The sequence below is a fragment of the Diadema setosum genome, chromosome 7 (genome assembly GCF_964275005.1).
Source record: "Diadema setosum chromosome 7, eeDiaSeto1, whole genome shotgun sequence".
NCBI lineage: Eukaryota > Metazoa > Echinodermata > Echinoidea > Diadematoida > Diadematidae > Diadema > Diadema setosum.
Window position 1 is genome coordinate 27,232,653 of NC_092691.1, and position 26,135 is coordinate 27,258,787.

Genomic DNA, 26,135 nt, shown 5'->3' on the forward strand with positions numbered 1-26,135 from the left:
AGGTATGCTTTGAGACTGTAGGACTTACAGCAAACCTCTTCAGTTAACATTTCTCAATTTCTTTGTTACCAAACTGAAATTGTGTTAATCTTACAGTGCTCTTTCACACATTTCTTATGCAAAAGTGTGCATTTATTGCAAAGAAAAAGACAGTTCTCCAGGCATATGAAAACTATGTATTTCCTTTAAGGACTGTTTAGATGATGCTTTGACAAACACATAAGTTTTGCTTCTATCTTAATGATTCTGTCCACATGACAAAAAGTAAAGCACACTGAAACAAGAATGCTCATCGATGTCAAACTGTAATGTGCGCATACATATGATACATACTGTAAGTCATAACAATTACTGAGCATTAAGACACCATTCAAGACTCATAAGAGGTTCAAAAAGATCGCAAGAAAATGGTGCGCAGCAAGCCATATTTCTTTTTGTTTACAACAAACCATGTTAATGGTAGAAGTGACCCACTGGAGAACAACTGAGACCATATGTGAAACACTTGATGCCAGATCAAGACAATCTCCATCACTCTCAGCAATAACACGTATACTTGCAAGTCATGAAAACTCAAGTCTTCATAGCAAACTTTATAGCCTTCCCTTCCCCCCCCCCCCAAGAAGAAGAAAAGGAAAATGACAATGAAAAGAGAAGACTAACAAAAGAAAAAGAGAATTCCACTTTCACAAAGATTTATCACAATTAATGGAAATTAATACCTAAAGAAAAAATGACCAAAGCAAGGTGCTGTTTTCAGCTTCAACTTCAGACTTGGTCTGCTAAGTCACTACTTTAAGAACAGTTTGAGAGAGAGAAAAAAAGATAACTTTCAGGTTTCCTGACCATACTTCATGTCATAATGACTATGGGTGGGTGGAAAGGACATGTACACCAAGTAAGTTTGAGTCATAACATGACATCAGTGGCTGAACATTCATAATGAATGAACAAAATTGCACAAGCTAGCATTAGGAAATGGACCAAGGATGGCTAGAAGGCTTTTTTGTTTTTCCTCTTTTTATTTCCAGCTCATGATGAATTGCGACCATCAATATTTCACGATGCTCCAGACTCCTCTGGATGGTCATCCATACTGACCATGAAATGCCAGCCAGACTTGTGAACCTCGGGCATCTCTCGTCTGACCGTGGCCTCAAATGTGAGGAAATACGTCCATATGAATATTGCCAGTTAAACCAGGACAACAGGTATAACACAGGCATGTCAATGCATTACGACTGCTCACAAAAACCACCAGGAGTTGCAGAGATTGGGTAAAAATCTTCTTCTTTTTTTTCATCATTTTTGTCTCATTACATTTTTTGATAGAATTTCTTGCTGAGCTGCAAATAGAATGCAAAATAATGTAATGGTATTTCCATATCTCAGCTGGAAGCATGCACCCCCCTTGACATATTGCCTTTCACTTGGTTTGCATTAACAATGGATTAATTGCCAGGTATGTAAAGATATACATCTTGGAAGACACTACCTACTGTATTTCAAATCTAGCTACTGACAATAACAACACACGCACGGAGTTATGGACATAAAAAGAGTGACACTAAAGCACTGCCACAAACCACAACCCTGGATAAGGCAATTGCTAACCCGTACTTCCCCACTTTTGATTGACATTTGGGGGATATATTTTCGAAAGCATTTTAGCAGTTTCCTTACAATCTGGAACAGTAAATGTATGTGGGCGTTTTGATGTGATTCCGCTGGTTCTGAATTTGAAAAAAAAAAATAGAAAGCTATCAAGACTCAACTTTGAGCAAAATCATGGGTTAGTCCATTATAACTACACTCCCTCTTGTTACACTTATCTTGACTTTGTCTGGATAAGAGAATAAGTATGAATAAACTCTTTGAAAAAAAGAATCAATGTGATATAGATTTCTAAGATATACTATCAACTCGGTCTATTTTACCACAAAAAAATCTAGAAATTGTAGCATGCAACCCCCCCCCCCCCCGCACACTCTAAATGTAAAAGCAATTTAGCTTTACATATGTATATTTGATACTACATGTACTTCAAACTTTAACAAGTTGGGTTACTGTGCTGAAAATTGGCCCCTGCCAAATGTGCCTTTACTTTCATGGGGCAACTGCTCTGAGGATCACTATATATATATATATATATATTTTTTTTTTTTTTGGGGGGGGGGGGAGGGAGATAAGAAGTGGTGAGGTACATGTGACCTTTTTGCAGTACAGCACACATCCTTTGGCCTAATAGACACACAGCTCATATCCCTATGCTCAAACTGCCAACCAAGGGGCAGGCACACTTGCCAGTTTGCCAGAAAAGACACGCCAACATCCATTATTAATGTCAACGCTGGGAGACGGGGAAAACATAATTTCTCCTCATCTCTGGAGCATTCTACACAGAAGTACTTCTATTTTGAATTCCCCCTCCCCCTTTACTGTCCTTCTTTTGGGCTTTCGTTCTCATAACGCTGTTTAGCCCACATGTAATCCATATACTTGAAATCCTAAGCACCACTGTTGATATGCCATGTCCGGCACTCTACAAGGCAGGGAGTGCCCCCTCGAATTGCGTTAGCAGTCTCTGAGGAAATCATCTTGATGCCTGTTTGTTTGAGGGAAGGCCGAGGCGAGGCATGCGTGTTATCAATAAAAACCTGTCGCGAGAAGATATGTTTGGCCACTTATCAGGCACCCAACTAGCCGCGAGATCCGCAGCCAAAATACATAATGTGCATTATTCCTCCTCCCAACAATGTGTGTTGGTGTGTGTATGTGTGATTTTGTGTGTGTGTGTGTGTGTGTGTGTGTGCATGTGTGTGCATTCCTGCAAGCAATACAAATATAATTTCCAAAAGTATACATGTTCCGTGCCAGTATTAAGTCAGGATTGCTTGTTGGTTGGCCAACAGCAGAGTCTTGATCTGTTGAAAGCCCCAATTATGTCAGTTTTTCCTAAACTCGTCGTAAACTTATCTGCTTGGAATCATGCCTGCAGCACAAAACATGAAAAAAAAAAGCAGCAAGTACACTGTCACATGCCCTGAAAACAGAAAGCCCTCTGCTAACTCTGGTCCAGTTTTAATGTTAAAGACATCAAAAGCAGCATCAGTTTGGCAAGTTTTGCAGCAATGGCTTTAGAGTTCACAGCAAAGGATCACAAAATTGACATACTTCAAACTTTCCACTTCTGCCAAGAGCAATTCCACAAGAAGAGGGATGGGTTGATATCAAATGAATCATTTATAACATCTGACTTCTCAAGAAACTTGATAGGATAATTATGGATTTGATAGCTGTCTTTCTTTGTTTATATGTTTGACTAATAGGAGAGGAGAGGAATACATTTTTGCTGCAAGATTATAAGAAGTTAAAAGTCCATGCAGCTTCATGAGATAATTCAGACTCAATTTATCTTTTGTGCCAACACTGTCCTGATATTAATACAATGTTGTGCTGAGGCAGTACATTTTAAAGGAAAAAGAAACCCAAATATTAATGTGAATTGAGTAAAAGCAGCAATATCAGTAGAACATATCAACGACAGTTTGAGGAAAATCAAACAATTGATTCAAAAGTTATTGAATTTTCTAATGAAATTTGATGGTGCAGTCATTTTCGATAAGGAGAGTACTACACTTCATGATGTCATTAATATGGACAACAATATATAAAGGAAATATAAGGAGAATTTCACACAATTTCATTTTTCGTGAAAAGTACACATTCCATCAACTTGTTATTAACATACTGTTACAGGTAATACTATTCCCCCTGCTTTCTGAAAAAGGAAAATCAAGTGCTCTTTATCGTGGTAGAAAAGAGAAAATATGTTGTATTTTCTTTATACTCTATTTAAACTCTTATCCATAATGACATCTGAAGTGCAGTAGTCTCCTTACCCAGCGATGATGGAACAAAACAAAAAAATTCATAACTTTTGAATCAATCGTCTGATTTTCCTCAAACTTTCACTGAAATCTTCTACTAATGCTGCTGCTTTCATTCAATCAAAATTCATATTTGGGTTTCGGTCTCCTTTAAGCATCCAGGAATTCTGAAGACTAGATTCAGTTTTTCCATGAAACACAACTCTGAAATATCACAATTATTTGATATGATACACCTCTTTCATTTTTTTTTTGTTCTTTGAAAGTGATATATATTATAAGAACAACAAATCTGAGAAGGAGCAGAGGACATGCTTTAAACACTAAATTTTGTTTTATTTTTCTTGGGAAATGAAAAACTTGGGATCTTCTTTATAGTTGCAACAACTTTAAGACAGAGACTTGCATATTTTCCCACCACCCTGGATAAATTAGCGCATTCGCATGTGCACATACGAAGAGGTGAAAAATTCTTCCGCATCATGTAAAGAATAATGTCTGTGTATTTGCACCATTTTATTTTTCCAGACAATAAACGTATCACTTCACTTTATGGTGGCATTGATGTTTTTGTTCGTTTGTAAATATATAGGTAAATGATGAGATCCATTTGTCAGTGTTTGCTGGCACAACCTTTAATCCTCTTAATGCATTTTGCAATCGTCTCATCCCACCACAGCCCTTAGCCACAAAAGCCATTAAAACTTCTCACTGCCTGCAGAAGTCTGACATGGAGCAGGGCAGAAAGGGTTCAGATGACTGGTTTGGAAGCCCTTTTTTTTTCTAAATATTATATTTCACTGATAAGATATCTATCCTTCTGGTCACTGGTAAAGAAAAAAAAACAACAACCCTCAAGTATTTTAAACTCTCATGAAATTGAAAATAGGCCGCATTGTAACCTCTTGTAACCTAATTTAGAGTTTGAAATGTCAACAGCTTCATCAAAGGAAAACTTGGCAATGTTATACTTTTATAGAATTATAGAATTACATATAAGGCCTATTGTTGCCAAAGAGATCAAAATCATTTTATAACAACGACTGCAACAATAGGTATGCACCGATTGATCATGTACATGAATGAATCACTACAGATTTTGAGATGCTTAATGTGGAGAACAGTGACAGAATACTAACTAAAAAAGAAAAAATATGAATATATAACTACAGTATACAAATGTATGTGTGTATACATAGATATGTACAAGTGTATGTGTACAAACATTCAACCTCCACACACATATGCACACGTATGTAGATAGATGGATAGTAGATAGATAGATTGAAAAATAGATAGATAGATAGATAGATGGATAGATAGATAGATAGATAGATGGACAGATAGATAGACAAATTGATACATGAATGAGTAGATAAACACACATATTTTACTTCATGGGCTAGGATATCATGCTACAATCAGCTCAATCATGTTTGATACACGTCATATTAAGGACCACTGAAGATGTTGTGCCACCACCACCACCACCACTGGCGAGAGAGTGTATTCCTGGCAAATGATGTAGAGCCCGGCAAACATCATTCGCTTCTCTTTTCATCAGGATATTTGTAACCGGACAAATTGAAGTGTGCAATCTTTGGTGACAAGGTCAAGGTCATCCCCCAATAGCACTCAGTGCAGGCGCAATAAAACTCCTCTCAATAATCCCAGCCATCTTTTTCAGTGTAGGCAGCTAGGACACCACTTACTTTCTGTCCCTCCTCTAAAGAAGGGGATGGTATAGCATTGGTGGAGATGAGAATTGTACGAGATACCAAGAAACCACTCATGAAATGCTGTAGAGCATGCTATTCTAAGAGGAATTCAAAGTTTATTCTATGAAAATCGGTTTTGAAATGGCTGAGATATCCAAAAACAAAGTAAAACAAAGCGTTTCTCATAAAAGGTAGGTCCCACCTTTTGTTAGTATTGCTTTGTTTTGGATATCTCAGCCATTTCAAGACCAATTTTCATCCAATAAATGATGAATTCCTCTTGAAACTACATGCTTTTTTCATAATTCAGGAGAGCTAGGTTTCTCATTATCTCACCAAAGAATGTTCGAAACCTGAAGTTAAGTCTCAACCAAAACTATACAGTCCTTTTAAGTTCCTCTTCTCTTGGCCGAGTCACCCACATACACACCTAAGATATGTATATCGAATGAATCTGTCTATAAAGGGTTAGATATGCATCAAGTATTGCCTAAGCTGTTAGACCTTCTCCTGTTTTATGCATTCATTTGTTGGTTTTCATCATTTGAGTGCATTGCATTAGTTTATGTGAATTGCACTCAATGCAATCAAATCAAAATCTGTATTCTGATCAATGCATGATGATGATGATGATGATGATGATTGTGACATAGAAATCAACAAATCAGATTAAATTAAAAAAAACAAAACCCAAAATCAACCATCTCAAAAACATACAGCAGAGGTGGAATGTGAATTGTCCTTCCCTAACAGGGTTCACACAGAATCCCTCTGCAGCCATGCCATACTCCCATATAAGTTTTCTCTTCGGCCTTTCTCGGGGCGCATAATGCGGGGGGTAAATGTAGTATAAGGGCCGCAGCTGATGACGTATTGGTTCCACTTGATGGGTGCCCAACTAGCCCGCAACGCCATTTCCCGTGAAGCCGCCATGCTTGGCGTCGCACCGTACCATCGTACACTCTTTCTTCTACCCTCTCATCTTTGTTGCTGTTGTTGTTTTAGGAAATGTATAGAGGCAAGAAAGTGATAACAAGAATAACAAGATTTATTCTTTTCTTCCGCCTCCTTCGTTGAGATTGAGCAATCAGGAAGAAAGACGTAGTCATTTCTTCTTTTTTTTTCCCCTTTTAGGTAATAACTCGAGTGAGGTATGCTCCTCACAATCTAATTACCCCTCAACCACAGCACATTTCGTCACACATCCTTTTCCGGTACAAACATCTGCTCTGCACATTTGACATTCCCTTGCAATGGATGGCAGGTTCTGCCATGGAGTTGACTGTGCAGACGCGGTGGGCGTGCACATCATGCTTTACTCATTCATTGCACGCCAGTGAGAGAAATACACTCTGCCGATGAGCCTTGAAAAGGTCTGGCGAAACCAAGCGAAAGTGGGAGGCAGAATGATGTGACTGGTAGATATGAAACATACTTCCTTGGAAGTTAAGCGCAGATTATCAGCACATTCTTAAACACACAAAATAAAATCACAGCTGTAGAATGAAATAAAGTGGAAATTACATAACATGTAAAGTCAGTTACCAGTGACATGAAACTTGTGCCTCCATGAAAAGTTTAGACCAATCTGAACGACCAAAGATTTGTCCTTTCAGAACAGGCTGATGAAAGTCAGAAACACCTAGCACGAAAAGAAAAAATAATTGCATCAAGTTGTACATTTGTACCTCAATGAAGATGTGAGATACATGTCTTAAAATAGAGTAAAAACTGAGAAGGAGCGTTCTACGCGATGGATTCACCATATTCTTTGTTCGTTGTCACAGAAATGTGAGATGTCAATTAAAGTTGTTAACTCCTGCATTTTGGCTTAATTAACTTCAGGTGTATTTGACTGTGACACTGGAAACTATTTTCCTGGAACTTGCTCTACTTTTCTATACCCTTACATCATTGCTTCATTCACACTAATGAGGAGCACACCATGTCGTATTCCCCCAAGGAATCTAACTTTGACATCAACCAGCCAGCCATAATTGTAATTGACCGATACAATTTGAAGATGAAGCCACGGACGTTTGGTTGACCGTTGCTGGGTTGACCATTGTGATCACACTTTGATATGCATACCTCTTCCTAATTTGGCTCAACGCCAATGGAAGAAAGCAAACAAAACGTGTGAAGCAAAGCATAACTTGAGCAGCGTAACGCTCAGCCAACGTGATTGCGCATAGATGACTCATGAACTGCTCATGGTATTTTTCCCTTTTGAGAGAGGGGGAGCGAGAGAGAGAGAGTTTGAGCTTACCAAGAAATGGACATCAAGAGGCCTAATTGGAGGGAGTGGACTCAAATCGAACAAAGAGGAAGAAAAGGATTTTGTTGCTTGAGTGCAGGAAGGTCACAGAAGTGATTCTGAATGATATCAATTGAGGTGACATCACTAATTGAGCTTTGGTCAACTTGTGATGCTATCATACACTCAAGACACTCTGTCATTGTTAGCTTGTATGAAAAAAAAAAGACAGAAAGATAGCAGGAATAAGGAATAAGAAAAAAGGAGGGCAATAACAAAGTTTTCTCCATGTACGTTTGAAGCCAAATGAAGACAAAAGATGGCTTTGTCAGACAAGAAGGATGCTTACTTACAGTATAGGCACTCTACAAAAGTGTTTGGCTGGCAGAAGAAAGACTTGCAGTTTAAAAAAGGGGGCTATTAACAAGTGAAATTAAAAAATCAGAGTCTGTGGAGGTGACTCATGTAGTCTATCTGGTTGCGCATCACACATTCAATATCAAGGTCCAAGATTTATGTCTTTAAGTTCAACATTTTTCTTTTCTCAATTTGAATGCATCTCTAAACAAGGTATATAAAGAGGTGAGTCTTGTGTGGTCTCATTCTGCATGCATGAACTAAACAGGAGTTGCTTTCATGATGAAACACTCCTTCAGAGGTAAATTTGTGCAGAGTGAATGCAGTGTCTCACTTCAGCACATTGGGGGGTACAATAATATGGTGTGCAGTAGTCTTTAAGTACCTACGGCCAGCTGAAAGCATCTCCACTATAAGACAAAATATTATAATTTCTGCTATAAAAATAAAACTTCCCTGTCACTTTATTCCTTGTAATAGTAGGGAGAATAATGGACAGATGGGAAGAAGTTGGGTAAAAAAGGAGTTGGCAAGACAAACGACCAAAAATAAAAATCATACATAATAGCTGCAAGGAGTAGACTGTCTCTAAAACAGAATTTTTAAAAGTAAAAAGTCAAACTTATGTCCCATCAAAACTTTTTTTTCTTTAGGTCTAAAACATTAATTGTGATGCTATCATAAACTCAAATAAATTCTCTATCCTAATCTTATAACTATGAGGAGTAATATGAAACAAGACATTTCACAAACTACGATAAAATATCTATATGAAAGTACATTTCATTTCCACTTCATATGCAGAAAAGAGATGCCACAGCTATCATACATCGTATATCTAAAGTACAGGTTTTGGGTAGAGTTGGAAAATGAATTTTATATTTTTTACATGGGGTCATCGCACTTTAGTAAGTAGTGTAATCATGATAATATGACTTGTGCTTGAATGAGTACCATGTGACATTACCTTTTATTACAGTGCATACTTATGCACTATATCCATTAATTCTTGCGGAATTAGCGCTATGACAAAACTGCCTTCACTCTTACAAACAGCGCATGCTATTTCATAGCTCATTTTACCTGTTTCACTTTAAATGCATAATCAGCATATAATTCCATTTTGACTTAGCCCTGGGCCTCCATAAAATGAAATGGCACTTTGGCTTATTATGTATTTGCTGTGCAATGTAATTCAGTAGAGTGCAATTAATAACGCATACATATTTCACGCAATAGCAAGTTATATAATCTATGTATGATGAAATGCTTGCATGAAGCTGTATATGTGGAGGTGTGTGGAATTGCTTTCTGTGAAACAATCACTGGTGTGCAAGTCCAATTGACCGGGACAGAGCTAATGTTAAGATAAAGACTCAACTAAGTGACCAAGAAACAGGGGCAAGAAATCGAGAATAGGAAAGATGGAGAAGCGTGTATGTAATTCAACATCACATTTACACACTGCTGCTGGCTTATGGCGGAGGGAAACATTTACAAGCATCCTTGTTGAGAGGTTCACGACCTGGAGTCTACAACCTTTTGTATGCCGCTACAGCACCCGAGAAAGGGCGGGCACGATCATAATTCAGAGCTCTGCAGATGTGGCATTTAAAAATGATGTGAGTGCGCTCATGCTCTCCTGGGAGCGATGGAGACTTTAAACGCTTGTTACATTCATTACATGCCTCATTTGCTCTTTACACTCTTACCCGCTCTTAGAGGACAAAAAAAAAAAACCCTCCCATTCCCATAGCAACACAGACATAAAGAGAGGTAAACACACTCACACAGATGAATGGAAAAAAAAAACCATGCAAACTTTACAGACGGACACAAAGCATATTAAAAGTACACAAACAAACTAAAATGCACATGCTAGACAATAAAATGAAAGACAGACTGACAAACAGGCAGTCATTTTAACACAGGCAAACACAAGACAGATAGATAAACAAACACACATACAGACACACAAACACACACTACACAAAAACAAGAATTACGACATCATCGCCATTATCATCATTATTATCATCATCGTTGTTATTGATCTTCTGCATTACGCTACATGGCAACTAACACCGATAGGCTAATTAGAGCAGCAGCCATACTGGGCATTTGGTGCAATTCGACATGCCGCAGAAGTAGAAGATGCACAGCCCTGATGGCTCCTCTGCACTCTTAATTACATGTAGTTTTTCTCTTTTATCCATTATTCCTCACCGCTTACCCTCCTCCTCCTCCCCCCATCCCCCTCGTGAATTAACCAGACCGATAACTATCAAATATTGGTACTCTGTGCAAATTTGCGTGCGGATACGAGAATCTAACGGAGACCTCGCAGCTGAGATGCATCCAAAATTCAGCAGGCAACATCTGAATTTTGTCCGCAGCACTCCTCCATGAGGCACTTCGGACGAGTCGGTAGCTCCAAGTTGAGATGGAAGACGGAGTGAAAATAAAAAGAAAATTGGTAAAAATGCATCCATCTACCTTATGATTCTAGGAAAAAATTGCACAGGTCCATCGGTGAATCACAGCTCCAACTCTATACTATCCAGAACATCACAAATGATAAGGGAAGTTTAAGGTAACCAGGGCCCAGTTGCATAAAAAGATGCAGTCGAACATAAGTCAGAAAATCAAACACGACTATGCTGTCAGCCAATCACAATTGAGTATTCAGAGACTAATGTTTTAATTTCTCACATATGTTTGACCTCTACTTTTACGCAACAGGGCCCAGATGCCTCGAATCGCTTTCTTTCTTTTTCTCCATCATCGGAGCTAAAGAATCAACTCTTTTGCTACCCGACTGCTGCTACAATATATGCATTCTGAAAGTTTGTTTGTTTGTTTGTTTGTTTGTTTTTTTCAGAAGGAAGGATAGGAAATGCAATAATCACATGCACACAGTTCACTTCGCAGTGAATTAGGGTGACCCTTCCTAGGTACCACAACCCTTCATTCTTGCTGAGGTAAAACAGTGAATCTCGCAGAGAAAGATTAATATCACAAATCCATCACCGTGTCTGAACACTTACTGCTGCCATTCAAAGTAATGGATGATTATAGAAAACTACAGTGCCCTTATCTCACTCTCTCCATCAATTTATCTATCTTCTTCTTCATCCTTGTGACTGTGCCGACTCTTTTCCAGTGAAGGAGTGCCACCATTAAGCGAGAATATTGAAGCAATGAAGGCCTTTTGGATAAACAAAAGGATTAAAGGAAACTTTCCTTCCATGTTTGAGCTGATATTTACACCAGAAGAACAAAGTCACTCGGTCAGAATAGTAAAGTTTTATTTGAATAAGGAAGTTAATCAATTCAAAGTTCAACATGTAACTGAGTTAGAATCATACACAAATAAAAAAAAAAAAAAGCCCACGGTGTTATCACTTCACAATATTTCCTTATAATGTTTAAACTTAGAATTATCAAACACTATATTTTTTTTTTGGGGGGGTAGCCAAATTGCCAACTTTTCAGCTAACAATTTCATTTCAGCCATCACAGTTAAACCCTTCCAACTCTTAACAATTTGATGCTAACAATATGATTCTCTCTTCTTAATGTATGTTAACTGATGAAATTCAATTATGTCATGAGAATAGATGATGTGTACAGGTTAGTTGAAGACTTGTGAGGAATGGACATCACTACCATATCACACTTTGAGATATTGTCTGATTGCTATCTACTGTGAACATGTGGAGCTTTGAAATACCTTATTAATTTTGTACTGTCTGCCTGGTTTTAATCAAATTCTTACCCAGCTCTTTAAGTTGACTCTAGTCATTACAATCCACTCAAACATTTCATGGATTTCATTTTGAATTTTGAGAACATGAGCTGGGGATAGGGGGTAGGAGGGGACAAACTGACAAGACTGATCATATAAATGTCAAACCTTTAAGTGGTGAGTAATCGCCCGATGACTAACAGCGGATTCTATGGACACCTTTAACTACCATGTCATTTGACTGTGCAGCACGACCTGTGCAGTCATTCTAAAGTGTTCTGCATATATCATGAAATGTCACTAATAGCACAATCTTAAAAAAAAGAAAAGTGCTTTAATGATTGTGCTGGTAGAGTGCATTTGATTCTTTTCACATATCTTTTGAGAAAGACACAGGTTGATTTCTCCATGGAGATTAAAGGAAACCTTGATCTTTTTGCTTAAAAAACATCAATAAGAAGTGTGAGAACAGAATCATTGACACATAATTTAAGATGGCTTTTGAGAGACGATCACATCGCTGTGGTATATGTCATGGTTTGATGACATTCAAATGATTCAAACTTTGTCATTGTAGGTCTTATTTTCCTCTGATCTCCACATATTATGCTCATTCCCTGCTCTTTCTTCAAGATATCACTGCAAGATGAAACTCTACCAAGTCTGACTTTTACTTTGCCCCACAGCAAGGTAAAGCTTAATATACAATGTCATGTAGTTTTGTGCTCATCGCAATGGCACGTGCATATGACCGGTCACATGATTTGTTCAACACTGGAAAATACCCAACAATGTCCGAAGGTAAGAAGCATGGCTCTTCTTTTATGCCCGAGTGATTTTTTTTCCCCCTGTTAAATGCATTTATCTTTCCTCTGTGTGCTATGCAGGCCTCTTAGATGTGCAATTTTGTTCACCTCAACACCTTGAAGGCAGAGCCTGGTTAATGGAAATTGTGCTCTACGGTACCACACAATCTTTATAATGCTTTGCGAAGGACATTCTTTGCTATCGATTTTCAGATTGACAGTAAGGAAAGGTTGTATCAGAGACAGCATACATCAATAGTTATGAATAATAGTCATGAATACCCATAGTTCATGACTTGCAACTCCAGGGCCCTGCTGTATGAATAGATGAAATCAAATGTAAGTCAGAAAATCAAACATTATTACATAGCTATCAGTTAATCAGAGGTGAGTATTCATTAGAGACTTAAGTTTGATCTCAACTATTACGCAACATGGCCCAAAGCTCCCAATACATTACTTAAGGAAAAAAACAAACAGCTTTAGACCTCTTTCTTTCCCTTACATATGGATAATCATTATCCATGGATCCAAGACTTCAGTCTTTATTCTATCAATCTTCTGAGCATTGTTTGTATGTTTTGTCTATTTACTGTCTGAATCAATTGTATAACCCTTTCAAATGTTATCATAATAACAACTGACAATATCAGACAGATGCTCTGACTAATTATTTTTGGTGTATGATGCGTGAACGTTGTCACTATATTTTGTATGGTGCAAAGACAGCACCATAGTATGAACTGTTTTTAACTCAAAATTATTTAGAAAGGACATCATGGATGCACTAAGAAACTGTTTATGCCAAATATATAAGGTTTTGATTTTCAAAAATTTTGTGAATCCACTGCTTTTCATGAAATTAAAAACATGAAAATATTAACTCTGATTCCAACATGAATGTGGCATGCACACAAACATTCCTCTGTTCAATTCTGTACTCCACAATAAAAAATTTAACCACTTGCAAAATTGTAGGGAAGTCCCGTTTCGCAAAAAATTTGACTCGATAGATATATGGTGTATACAGTATTCATAAGAAACAGTCATTGGATTAATGACTCTCATTTACCATCATATAAGGACGAGGGAATGAGGATAATGATATGTGCCTACAGGTCCTACCAGCCACTGCTGCTAAAGGATTTGAACCACTGACCCAAAGAATAGAGTTGTGGTTCAGTCCCACTCAACAACAAAATCAACAACCAAAAATATCCTACATACTGAAGCAGTGCAGTACCGAGCAAAATAGTGATTACATTCACATTCTCTTCAAGTGTATAGAGTAAGCAGCTTACAGAAATGAAGAAGGTATTGTAGCAACCAACAAATGTTTCTGCTGACGTACGCAAAAGACAGCAATACTTGAGTCGACCACAAAATATTGCAGCTGCAAACATGTGTGTGATTAATATGCTGTGTATTTAAAGAATAGGTTCTGCTAAGCACGTGTCAAAATACTCATGCCACACAGCAGAGAATGTGCAAAATACACAGACAAAAACACAGTCTCCACGCATAGTAAATTTTTCTCTTCCAAAAGAGAAGAAAGAAAACGAAAAAGTGCAGGTTTGGGGCTCCCAGGGAAGAAAGTACTTGTCCCCTTTGCCATGGCACCAGATCCTGAGAGCCCATTTTACATTTCCTACAATTGCAAATGGCAAATGTTTTGATTTGATAATGGCTCGAATGCAGGCAAAAAAAGAACATCTCTGCCGCCGCGAGTGAGCACAAATGAATGCTCATGCCATTTGGGGGAAGTTAAAAGATGTACCCGAAGTGACAGCAACTGTCATATTCAATGAGGCGTAAGTTGACAGGATTCATACTATGGGCATGTTGAAGAAGAAGAAAATAAAGGGGGGGGGGGGGGGAGAAGAAAAGCTGATGCGTACATGAATGGCTTGAGCATGTTTTCTAAATACTCAGCTGCAGACGCCTGTGACTAGTCAAGAAGATATTGCCTCAAAGGAGTAAAACATGATGTGGGAACTATCTGTATTGTCTCGTGACGAGGAACGCAGGGTGCTCTCGGGAGATGTAACAGCGATGATTGCAGCTAGGGATGACTTGCTATATGATTATCTGCCCTTCATCGCTTATATTGTGCCATTTATGTGACTTGCACATATCTTCCTGATAAATTCTAGGAAAAAGAAATATTCACAATTCCCCTCATTTTTCCTCAGCTTCAGTGAAAGAGAACACTTTCATATCCTACACAGGGTTGCATGAAACGGATTTCATCACCGCCAACTACTTTATTAATTGGTTCTTAATGACGTTTTGATCAAGGATGTATTCATTGCTTGATGGAGAAAAAGTGTTGGAATAAAATAATAATAATTTTAAAGTAATGCTTGGGATCAGCAAGTAATGCTGTTGAAAATTTAAACAGACACTGACAAGGTCGCATCAAGGCTCAAACATCCGCTACTCATTAACTGTGGCATTTTAGGACGACTATAAATGTGCATATAAATGACAGTGAATCACAAAATCAGCAGAAAAAACAACAACAACAAACAAAATAATGAGTCAATTTCCGAGTAGACCTGACAAAGCATTTAGTTTTAGGTCCATAATGATTTTTTTTTCCTTTTTGGTATTTCTTGCAGGAGTAATCCAGCTTAAATCTGCAACATCCTAAGTTAGGAAGTATAAAACTGAGTGAAGAAACTTTGTCTAAAATTTTTAGAACACTTATGTTTCTCTCGTATGACATTGTATTTTTCCACTTTTTAATGACACACATAAAAGCGTATTTGAACACCATGAACAAACACTGTCAAAGACTATCAGTAGTAGTGTTGATACTCTGTGGTAATCATTGATGTAGAGTGCTTCATGGGTGTGCAAAGCTTCATTATGATGTGATTATTCCTTCAGAGCCTTTGCTACAGAGATTTGTTTAATCCCTTCTTTTCTGCACACAATAAACAGTGAGTCAGTGAGCTTGAACAGGCAGTCAACTTCGCAGCTCTTCTTCTCAAAATTAATAATCTGAGACTTTTAATCCATACATTTTCTATTACTTACTTCAGTTGGTTGAGACCGTCCAATTTTGATCAGTTATGCATCATTGTACACCTGAGGAATCTTTTATTTCAAAATATGATATAATATGGCAAACTGTTGTTGTTTTGGTAAAGCATGGTCATACCCATTTGAACCTTAAAATGTATTTAATTACACATATGTCCTTTCCACTTTTATACAATATAGTACTCAGTGCGGCAGAGCTTAAAGAAATATCTTGACAAATCCTCTAGCCAATATATAGTAGAATCTCAATACAAACTGGGCTATACAAAGATATGCAAAGTCTTTGTTTAGAAGGCAGATAATTTTCATTAGACTTGTGGGTATTCCACCTCCCTTGTCCAGTACCAGAGAACCACATTTGTAAGTCAAGCAAAACCAAGAAAGGGAACAAGCTATGAAATTGATTACAAACAAGAACATCCTTCCACATCATTGGACTCATGGGATTGCGCCTCTGACATGAATTCCTTTGTCTCATTTTCATTTAAAAAGTTTTGCTACGGTCCTAGGTATAGCAACTGTGAAACGGGAACAACCAAAAAATGCTACCATTGCTCTAAAATCTGTCTACAATTAATAAATGTATTCTCCCCTGCCTCCGTTATCCACTGTGCTGCACTCTGAACCTACTGTATGATGCTGAGAGCTGATTGGAGTCTTTGGATCAATATCGCATTAATGGCCATGTGTATCTGCCCCCTCCTCTACTCCCATCCTTTTTCCATCCCCTCCCCCCAGCCCAATACTGTAAGTGCAGTACTATGAACAAGCAATCACATGGCTGCACTAACTGCCCATTCAGGCGTGATGGCAGGCTTCATGTGCAATAGATTGTGGCAACAGACAGACGACCATCTAGTCTGCTCCCATGCCTCTGGGGTGGAAACTCCGCTCTAGACGAACATTCTTGAGGAAGAGGGGGGAAAAAATAAAGAAATACTTAAGGTATCTTCTCAATCCTAATTCTATCTTTAGAAGAGACCCCTGTGCTAGCAGCAAAGCTTTAAAATCCCCAATCTGCTTAATGAAGGCAGCCGTCCCGTGGTTCGTTGATGGTACAATGCACATATATTGAAACTATAAGTGTGTTAAACTCACATGGCTGAAAAAAGGTAGAGGTTACGCCTGTAAATAGATGGGACCAAAAAAGCAAAATTTCAAACTTCATGGTTACATCTGATATTCCAAATTATGAACTAATCACTGAACATGAGTTTTAAACATTCTGTTGCCTCGTCTGTGAACTTGCAATCAGGAATTTAGTATCAACAGACAGTATGTACCATTTGCTGGCCCTTTTCAATCTCACCAAATTTTATGCGATTATGGACTTCGGCATAACAAAAAAAAAAAAAAATGTCCCAATTTCGGATATTGGAATCATTTCACTACAGCTTGAAGCAGTCACTCACAATTTATCACATAGCTGGAAGTATTTAACGATAATCTTCTAGCACACTTTTATTTCCTCCTAGCTTCGTGTTTGCACAATATCAGACATTGGTAGTTGTTGATGGAACATGCAGCTCAGATTTTTCAGTGAGGAAAACAGGATCAATGATGCTTCTGACACATGGGTTTTGAATTCAGAGTTAATTGAATCTTTCTAATCCAGTTCTAAGAATACCATCAATCCCTTCTTATGTTTTCCACTGGGGCTGTACCCTTCAAGCTTGCACTTTCTAACGATGCCGAGCAGTCACATTGGGGGGTAATCCGCACCTCGTAATGCACCCTCCCACATGGCATGATCCGCAAGAGATGAGCTCACCCCACACCAATTTTCAGACGTTTTTCGTTCATCAGAATCTATCATGATTAACGAGGCTGCGAGTGGCACAGAGCTATGTACAGCTGAGCGAGAAATCATGCCAAACTGTGAAAGCTGATTTCACTTGGGAATAAAATTGCGGAGAGGGATAAAAAAAAAAATGGTACTTTTCTCCTTTTTGATACTTGTCCTGGCTGTGCTGCACACCGCAATTGCCTGTTTCACTGTTTGACAGGTGGCTGCACCTAGGAAAGTGATTGTTATATAGCATTTGTAATGAGATGGCAGTAACTGTTACTTGGCTGACAAATTTCACTCTTTATGGCCACTAAAGCTCATGTCTAATTGCTAAACATTTGGCCATAAGTTTTTGACTTTTGACGGTTTAAATTTTGGAATGGCGCCTTCATGTAGCGATAAGCCGGCAATAACTTGGTTCCTTTTATTTGGCCTTTTCCCCTATAACTTTCCTCCCGAGTTCTTAAGAGGTCATTGAGGAAAAAAGTTTATGAATAGTAAGGAAGAATTTCACACAGATTGGTGTACCAAGTGGATTGAGATATAGAAAACATAACTTTAGCATTCTTTGCATTATTATGTGCCAAAGCAACAATAAAAATGAAAAGCATCACAAAATCTCAATCACGTTTTAGCACTGATTTACACCCTTTCCCATCCAGGCCTTTCAACATCATACACTAATACTGTTTATGCCAAATATTTTGTGAGGTTCTTTATTTTTCGTGAATTCAAAAACATGCAAAAAAAGTAACTCTGATCCAGAAATGAATGTGATGTGCATGCATACACTTCTCTGTTCAGTACGGTACTCAACAATCGCGAATTTAATCACTCGCAAAACTGTTGCAAAAAAATTAGACTCGCTACATATATGGCATACACAGTACCCTCTAAACAAAGGTGATGCAGAAATGTGTCAAGCAATCAGAGAATCACCAATTCCTGCTCATTGTCACACAAACACTAAAACATTGCCTGAATCACTGCAGTTTATTCAGCCAAACAGAAAAGCATTTAACTTCTCCTACTCACGGTCTACCCCAGGAGTTCAGATCTACGGAAGATAGCAGCAACAGAAATCAATCGTGTGACAAATACACGCCTCCATTTTACAACTCATTACACCTGTCTGCCAACACACAAGCCACACAGCTGAAAAGGCATAAAAATTTTGTCCCTTCTGCAACCGCAAAAAAAAAAAAAAAAAAGAAGAAGAAGAAAGAGGCAGTTTGCAGAGATACGAGTATAGGGTCTGGGAGAGAGAGAGAGAGAGAGAGAGAGAGAGAAGGGGAGACAGACAGATGAAGAGAAATGAGAGAGAGAGAGAGAAGGACAGAGCTACTGCTAGTGGAAGAAAGTACAGGGAAAGTAAGCAGAGCTCTGTGGTATACATGTATGCATACCTGCCCTCGTTCTGGCGTTTCCCGTCATGAAACAGAATCCCTCTGAATACATTGACGAGGGGCTACCCGAGTTGGCTTCTCCTGCGCCGAGAGCAAGCGATTGTTATCTGCGGCTAATGGCTGCCGTGCTGTACTTTGCCTGACATGGGGGCCTTCGCATAAATCTGGGGATTTCCTCCCTCGTGTACGACTTGTTGGGGTGGAGTTTTTTTGCAATAAAAACACACAAACAGTTTGTTTCCCCTGCTAAGAATGGAATTAGGTTGAAAATCAACCCACAATTGTGACCCTTCGCCACAGAATCCTGATAAAGTTGACATGTATTTTGAGATGTTTGTTTGTATTCTTTTGTTTCTGTCCACAGACCTTAAGCTTTCCAATCACAGTAGAATTTGTTCCACTTTGTTTGAAGACTTATTACAAAACAGTAACAAAATTGCCTTTGGCAAATACAAACTTGAGAAAATCAGGTTTAAAAGTTAGTTGTTGTTGTTGTTCATTTTCCATCTGTGAAGATGGCTGGATAGCCCATATTCAGCTACACTAAGCTGGTCTTCCATGGGGTCCAGTTGGTTGTGGGGCCGGGGTGGGACCACTTCACCGGGTTAGACACCCTGCTCTTTGCGATGAATGAATGAAGCGGGATCTTTTACGTGCATGAGCTGTGACTCTCTCATACACGGGACCTCCATTTTATGTCCTATCCGAGGGACAGAGTGTTTTGCCTCTTACTAGAGGGGACGGTATGTTTACACACAACATTGCTCAGTCCAGACTCGGGTTCGTACTCTGGCCGCGTGATCGTGAGGCAGACGCGCTACCGACTGAGCCAACTCACCGCTCCGTGAGTTCGCTCAGACTATCAGTGTACAGTCATGCATGCTACAGATGAACTATATAAACATAATTCATTTATTCAAACACCTTGGATGGTATGCATCACAAAATCAATAAATTTCAAGCATTCCTCTGAAATCTAACCAGGAAGTGGTTTAGATACCAATCAAACTATCAGGTTTTCATCAAAGTGTTAAATTTCACACCTTTCAGCCAAAATACTTCTGGTTTTTTTTTTTTTTTTTCTCCCAGTCTTTCCATAATAACCTTATGAGGGAAAGGGCTCCCCATGCAGATATTCAACAAGAGTGAATCAAAAACAACAAAAACTACACCTGTTTAGTTTGGTTAAATTATGTCTGATCATAGTTTCAATCACACATTTTTTTTTTTTTTGTGGTGTTATCTCACTGGAAAGACAATTATGACAGTAAGTCTGCAATTTTCTACATTTTATATCATGTGTTCTGTCTTCTCACCACCCTCAAGGAGTTCTCTGCCATGAAGTCAATACTTTGTTTTCATCTTTCATACTAATTCTGTCTCACTGCTGTTCAGCAAAGGGGAAAAAAATAAGAAAAAGCATCTGTAAGCTGCTGAAACACTATCCTGGGTGTGGAATACACAGGGAGAGTGTACTGTCCTTCCAACACAGCATATTTCACAGAAGTTGTCACAAATATTTTGTATGCCTAATGCAAGATTTTTTAGCCTTTCCTTGTAATAGAGCCACACAAAGAAAAACAAAAGAAATACACAGAAAACAATAGATTAACCCTTAGTTAATATCAATCAAACTGTGTATTAAACAAAACATGAGAGGCCCAGGTTATTGGAAAATCAATAATGATATTTTATTTGATAAAGAGTACCAAAATGGAATTTTCAAAATTATAGACTCATTTTCAACAAACTGTTTGCCTGTGCAAATGAGATGGGAAATGTTTAAAGTTCAAGTTCGTGAATTCTCACAGAAATATTGTAAGAAAAAGGCACTTGGAAAGAAAGACTCCAAATTGTCACTAGAAGCAAAACTAGCTCAACTTGGAAAATGTATTGATGTGAATGAGTGTAATGAAGAGGTATTAAGTTCTTATTCTGATGTAAAAGAGAAGTTGGAGAAGATTTATAAATACGAAGCCAAGGGAGCTGGTATACGAGCTCGAACAAGGTGGATTGAGAAAGGAGAAAAAAGCACGAAGTACTTTTTGAACTTAGAAAAGATGAATGCAAAGAAAAGAGAAATTACACATTTGAAATGTGATAAGGATAATCGTATTATTGAAGGAAATGAAAAGATACTGAAAGAGATTGTTGATTTTTATTCAAAATTATACAAAAAAGAAACACAAACCAGACAAAGTATGGAAAGTTATACCTGTTCACAAAATATCAAACGTCTCTCTGATGAAAATAAGGTAATGTGTGAAGGGTTACTCACACAAGAAGAATGTAAAAAGGCTGTATTTGCAATGCAAAAAGATAAGGCACCCGGTCTAGATGGAATTTCTGCAGAGTTTTATCAGGTGTTCTGGCCGAGAATACAAGTGTTTCTCGTAGAAGCCTTGAATGAAAATTATTTATCTGGAATGATGTCAAATACCCAAAGAAAAGGTCTCATCACATTGTTATTTAAAAAAGGTGACAGTCAACAGCTGAAAAACTGGAGACCTATCACTTTACTCAACTGTGACTATAAGATAATAGCAGCAGTTTTGGCCGCAAGGGTACAAAAGGTCATTGGCGGTATTGTGAATGACACTCAGACAGGATACATAAAGGGCCGCTTAGCTGCCTGCAATGTAAGGTTAACGAAAGATATCATTGAATATGTTATGAAAAGCGGTAAAACCGGAGCAATAATGCTAGCAGACTTTGCTAAGGCATTTGATGTTTTGGATATAGAATTTTTGAGTTTGTGTTTAGAAAGATTAAATTTTGGCGAATCATTTCGAAAATGGATTCGTACTCTTTACACGCACATATCGAGCTCTGTATTGATTAATGGTTGGATATCGGAAAGTTTTAATGTTGAAAGAGGAGTCCGACAAGGATGTCCACTGTCATCACTATTATTCATTTTAGCAGCTGAATTCATGGCCAACAGCATCAGAGAAAACAGAAGTATTCGGCCAATGGAATTAGCAGGCTATGATTTTCAACTTAAACTGTTACAATATGCTGATGATACCTTGTTTTTTGTTCAAGATGAAAAATCGTTAGAGGAAATTTTAAAAGAGTTATATTCTTTTGGAGATGTAGCAGGTCCAAAGATTAACAAAGATAAAACATTTATGATTTGGTTGGGTAAACAGAGTGAACGTTGGAATTTAGATAAGTTTTATTTGAAGTGGTCGAGTAAACCAGTTAGATATTTGGGACATTATATTCACCCCAATAATGATGCAGCTTTGGAGTTAGATTGGGAGCAAAAATTATTCAAGTTGCAAAAAATCCTTGACAGTTGGACAAAGAGAAGTTTAACCATCTTTGGACGAGTTATTGTTTTAAAAAGCTTAGCCCTTAGTCAAGTTATTCATCTGATAATGGTAGATTCAATACCGTTTAAATTTTTGAAAATTTTGGAAAATATGGTGTTCAAGTTTATATGGAAAAGAAAAAATGAAAAAATAAAGCGAAGTGTTATTACAGAAGATTTCAGCAAAGGTGGAATAAAGATGATGGATATACAAAAACAATTGCTAAGTTTTCGGTTGAAATGGCTGGGTCGTTTTCTCAATGACTCAAGAGATATATGGAAAATAGTGTGCTCTTATTGGTTTGATTTGCTAGGGGGTATTATTTTGCTGCTGAATTGTAATTACAACACGAGTAATATTAATGAAATTGATAAGAAAGTTCCAAAGTTTTATAAAGAAATTTTACAGGCATGGGAACAAATACGATATTGTACTACAGTGAAAGATATCAACAGTGTAAACAGTGGGTCAACTGATGTTTTAAATCAGATTGTTTGGTATAACAAACTTATATTGTTTGACAAGCATTCGCTGTTTTATAAAGATTGGTATGAAAGTGGCATACTCTATTTTGGAGATTTAGTAACAATAAATGGTTTCCGGTCTTTTGAATACATTATGTCAGAAATTAATTTTAAAAGAAGAAAATGTACTGCAATTTTTGATTATGCAACATTACAAAAAGCAATACCATTAGTATGGTATAACATGATACGTAAGGAAATGTTTGATAGTTATATCAGAAAAGAAACAGTATTGTGTATACCAAGAGTATGTGTTTCGAAAAAAGTAGTTTTCATTATGGATCTAAGCAGCAAGGCATTGTATAATTTGATACCTTCAAAAAACTTGTTAACCAATACATGTTCCTTATATTGGGAGAACAAGTTTCATTTCCAAGCTGATTGGGCCAGTGTATTCAGATATAATTTAGAATATATAAAAGAAAACAAATTACGAGAATTTAATTTGAAATTGTTGTATAATTTATTGCCAGTGAGAAGTAATCTATTCAAATGGGGTTTAAGTCATGATAATTTGTGCCCGAACTGCAACGTAAAAGAAGATATTGTTCATGCTTTCATTGAATGCAAACTTAATGAAAATTTTCTTTCACACGTAAGGAGTTTGTTACAAGATGTATACCATGTAACAGTAACAAATATCAATGTTTCACATTTACTGAAAATACAGTGTAAGAGTCAGTATAATTTGTTTTTGACCATAGCATTTTGGAGTATTTATAAGCTTATTTTGAAACGGAATGAAACCAGTAATGATAAAAGAAGTTCTTCTTTAAAGTATGTGTTTATGAGAGAAATTAAAACGAGAATAGAAATACAATGTTATATGAAACATAGGAGAACACTACGGAGAAATGAACAGTTGTTACCAAGCGAATTGTTGAACCTCTAATGCACGATTGTGCTTGCATCACTTTTATGTGACATCGTTGCGAAGATATTATTTTGATTGTGTATTTTGAATGGAATCCTGAATAAATCCTCAGATGAGGCAAAAGAAAAAAAAAAAAAAAACCCTTAGTGTGTTTCACTCATTGGTCTGCCACATCTTTTGTTTTGGATTTTTTGCAGATTAGAGGAGACATGTGGACACTGACCACCAATGAATAAGATTAATGATAACAATAAACAATGCATAGATGGCACATGATACACGGCGTAAATATAATACCTAAGGCCCCCCCCCCCCCATCCTCTGTGTCAGCATGGCCCTTTCCTGTCAGACTGAGGCCTTGCCATTATGTAGAGGGCTGCTTAACTTTATCAACATTAAAGTATAAGTTGGGTGGGTGGGGGGGGGGAATTCCTTGAATGGCCCAAAGAAGCTTGTCAAGTTTATACTGACGCACCTTGGTGCACAAAGGGTTAAGCAGTATCTACATGTACCTGCAAATTGAAAACCACTAGAGATGGATTGCCAATGTCTACTTCCAATCCATCACCAAGAACCCATCATCACAAAGACTGATTTTCTTCTATTCACCAACCTTTCAATTGTCCTTATCTTCTTTTTTTTCTCTTAAAAGAATATCAAAGGGTTAAACAGAATATTTGCCACCTTTTGGATCCTCTTCATGATGGATTTTGATGGAAAACTGTTTATCAGGACGAGATGTGGAACAATTTCTCCCAAGCTGTTCCGGTCATGAATTTCCAAAGGAAAATAAAAAAGTGTCAACTTTTGTGTTTTGTGCGCTTCAGAGCTACATACATATTTCCTGTAAAAACACTCCATGCTGAACACCAAAACTGTAAACAATAACACAAAATAGAGAAAAATGAAGACCCCACATTCTGAAATAAATCTAGCATGGTTTGTGTCAAGTGGGACACTTATGATATGGATAAAAAATTTTAAGCTATAAACAGCTAAGATATATCTAATTTTCAATTCTTGCCCTGTTCCAGGGGACAGACAAAGCAAAAATAGAAATCTGTCAGATGACTCCATGTGTCTCGTTGTATCTGGGGAGGGAACCTGAGTGGCACATGACACAAATTAGCACACACACAAAAAAAAAAAAACAGTCACATAATTAGCTAAAAGCCTGATAAGAGCGTGTGATTGTTCCTAGCCCATCAATCACGATGTGATCATAGAGACACATCATCAGACAGCTACAATCCTATCTACAGGTATTGCGATATATACAAGACATGGAAGGGTGCATCCGGTACTATCCCTTCCCACCCCAGTACGTTCATACTTGGTATGCTAGCAGGGTGCTGTACCAACTTGAGTGCCTAATCCCTGTGGGTGCTATGAAGAAAAGAATGGGGTAATTATGACACCCAAACCTCAGCAAACCCACTCACGTCTTTGGCCGAGATGTCAGACAAACTGGAACTTGCCATGATGAGCAAGTTGACAGTGGAGAATGATCAGTGCTATTGCTATGGATAACCACTGTGATGATGACTATGATGATGATGATGATGATGATGATGATGATAATGATGATGATGATTTTGTTGTTGTTGGTGGTTGTGGTAATGGTAGCGGCAATTCCAACCATTTGCTCCTGTGACAATATTGCTCCCATGAAATATCTACACGCTAAACAAAACACAAATTCTACCCACAAACATAACTCTAACCCTAATCCTAATCCTAACATCAAAATAAACCTAAAAACCCTATCATAACCTGAACCCTAAGCCTGAGTCCTTGGAGAAAATAAGACCGGAGCAAATGTTGTGTCACCGGTAGAGGTACAGCCACTTATACTGCCTGGTACACGCACATCTACTGGCATTAAGGATTATGAGCAGAGCAAAGAAGAAGTCTGTCACTGCAGCAACACATACATTCCTGGAAGAATATGTGTCAATTCTGCCCAAATTTCAGCTCATCTTGGCATTCTTTTTTTTTTTTAATGAGAAGATCTGTGACAGGGGGTAAGAGATGTCGAGTATCTTATGCTGGAATGCAATATAAAATGGATCACTCTTAACCGCAAGTGACCCGGAAAGTTGCCGCAGATGCATTCTGATGCTACAGCTCATGAGTGCTGTGCATATATATTAGCCAGACTGGTCCATGAAAATATCTTCACCATGAAACATCCTGCAGATGTAACAATGAACATGGCAAAATCCTTTCAAGAAGGGATGAAAACTGGATTAGAGAGAGCTGTGTTAGTGTGACTTTTCAACCCCTTTCTATGATGATAGTGCCAAATGTTCACCCAGAATCTTTTGGGATATTAGAAGTTGGTTAAAGATATTAGTATATTTCTGATAAGAAGAAATGCATTATCAAAGACAAAACGGGA

General features: G+C 37.8%; 1 protein-coding gene across 1 annotated transcript in view; it reads right to left on the reverse strand.

The window, feature by feature from the left end:
* The window catches only part of LOC140231035 (protein unc-13 homolog B-like), a 273,808-nt gene that overhangs the window by 106,982 nt on the left and 140,691 nt on the right, over positions 1-26,135 (reverse strand). The gene's annotated exons all lie outside the window — the stretch shown is intronic.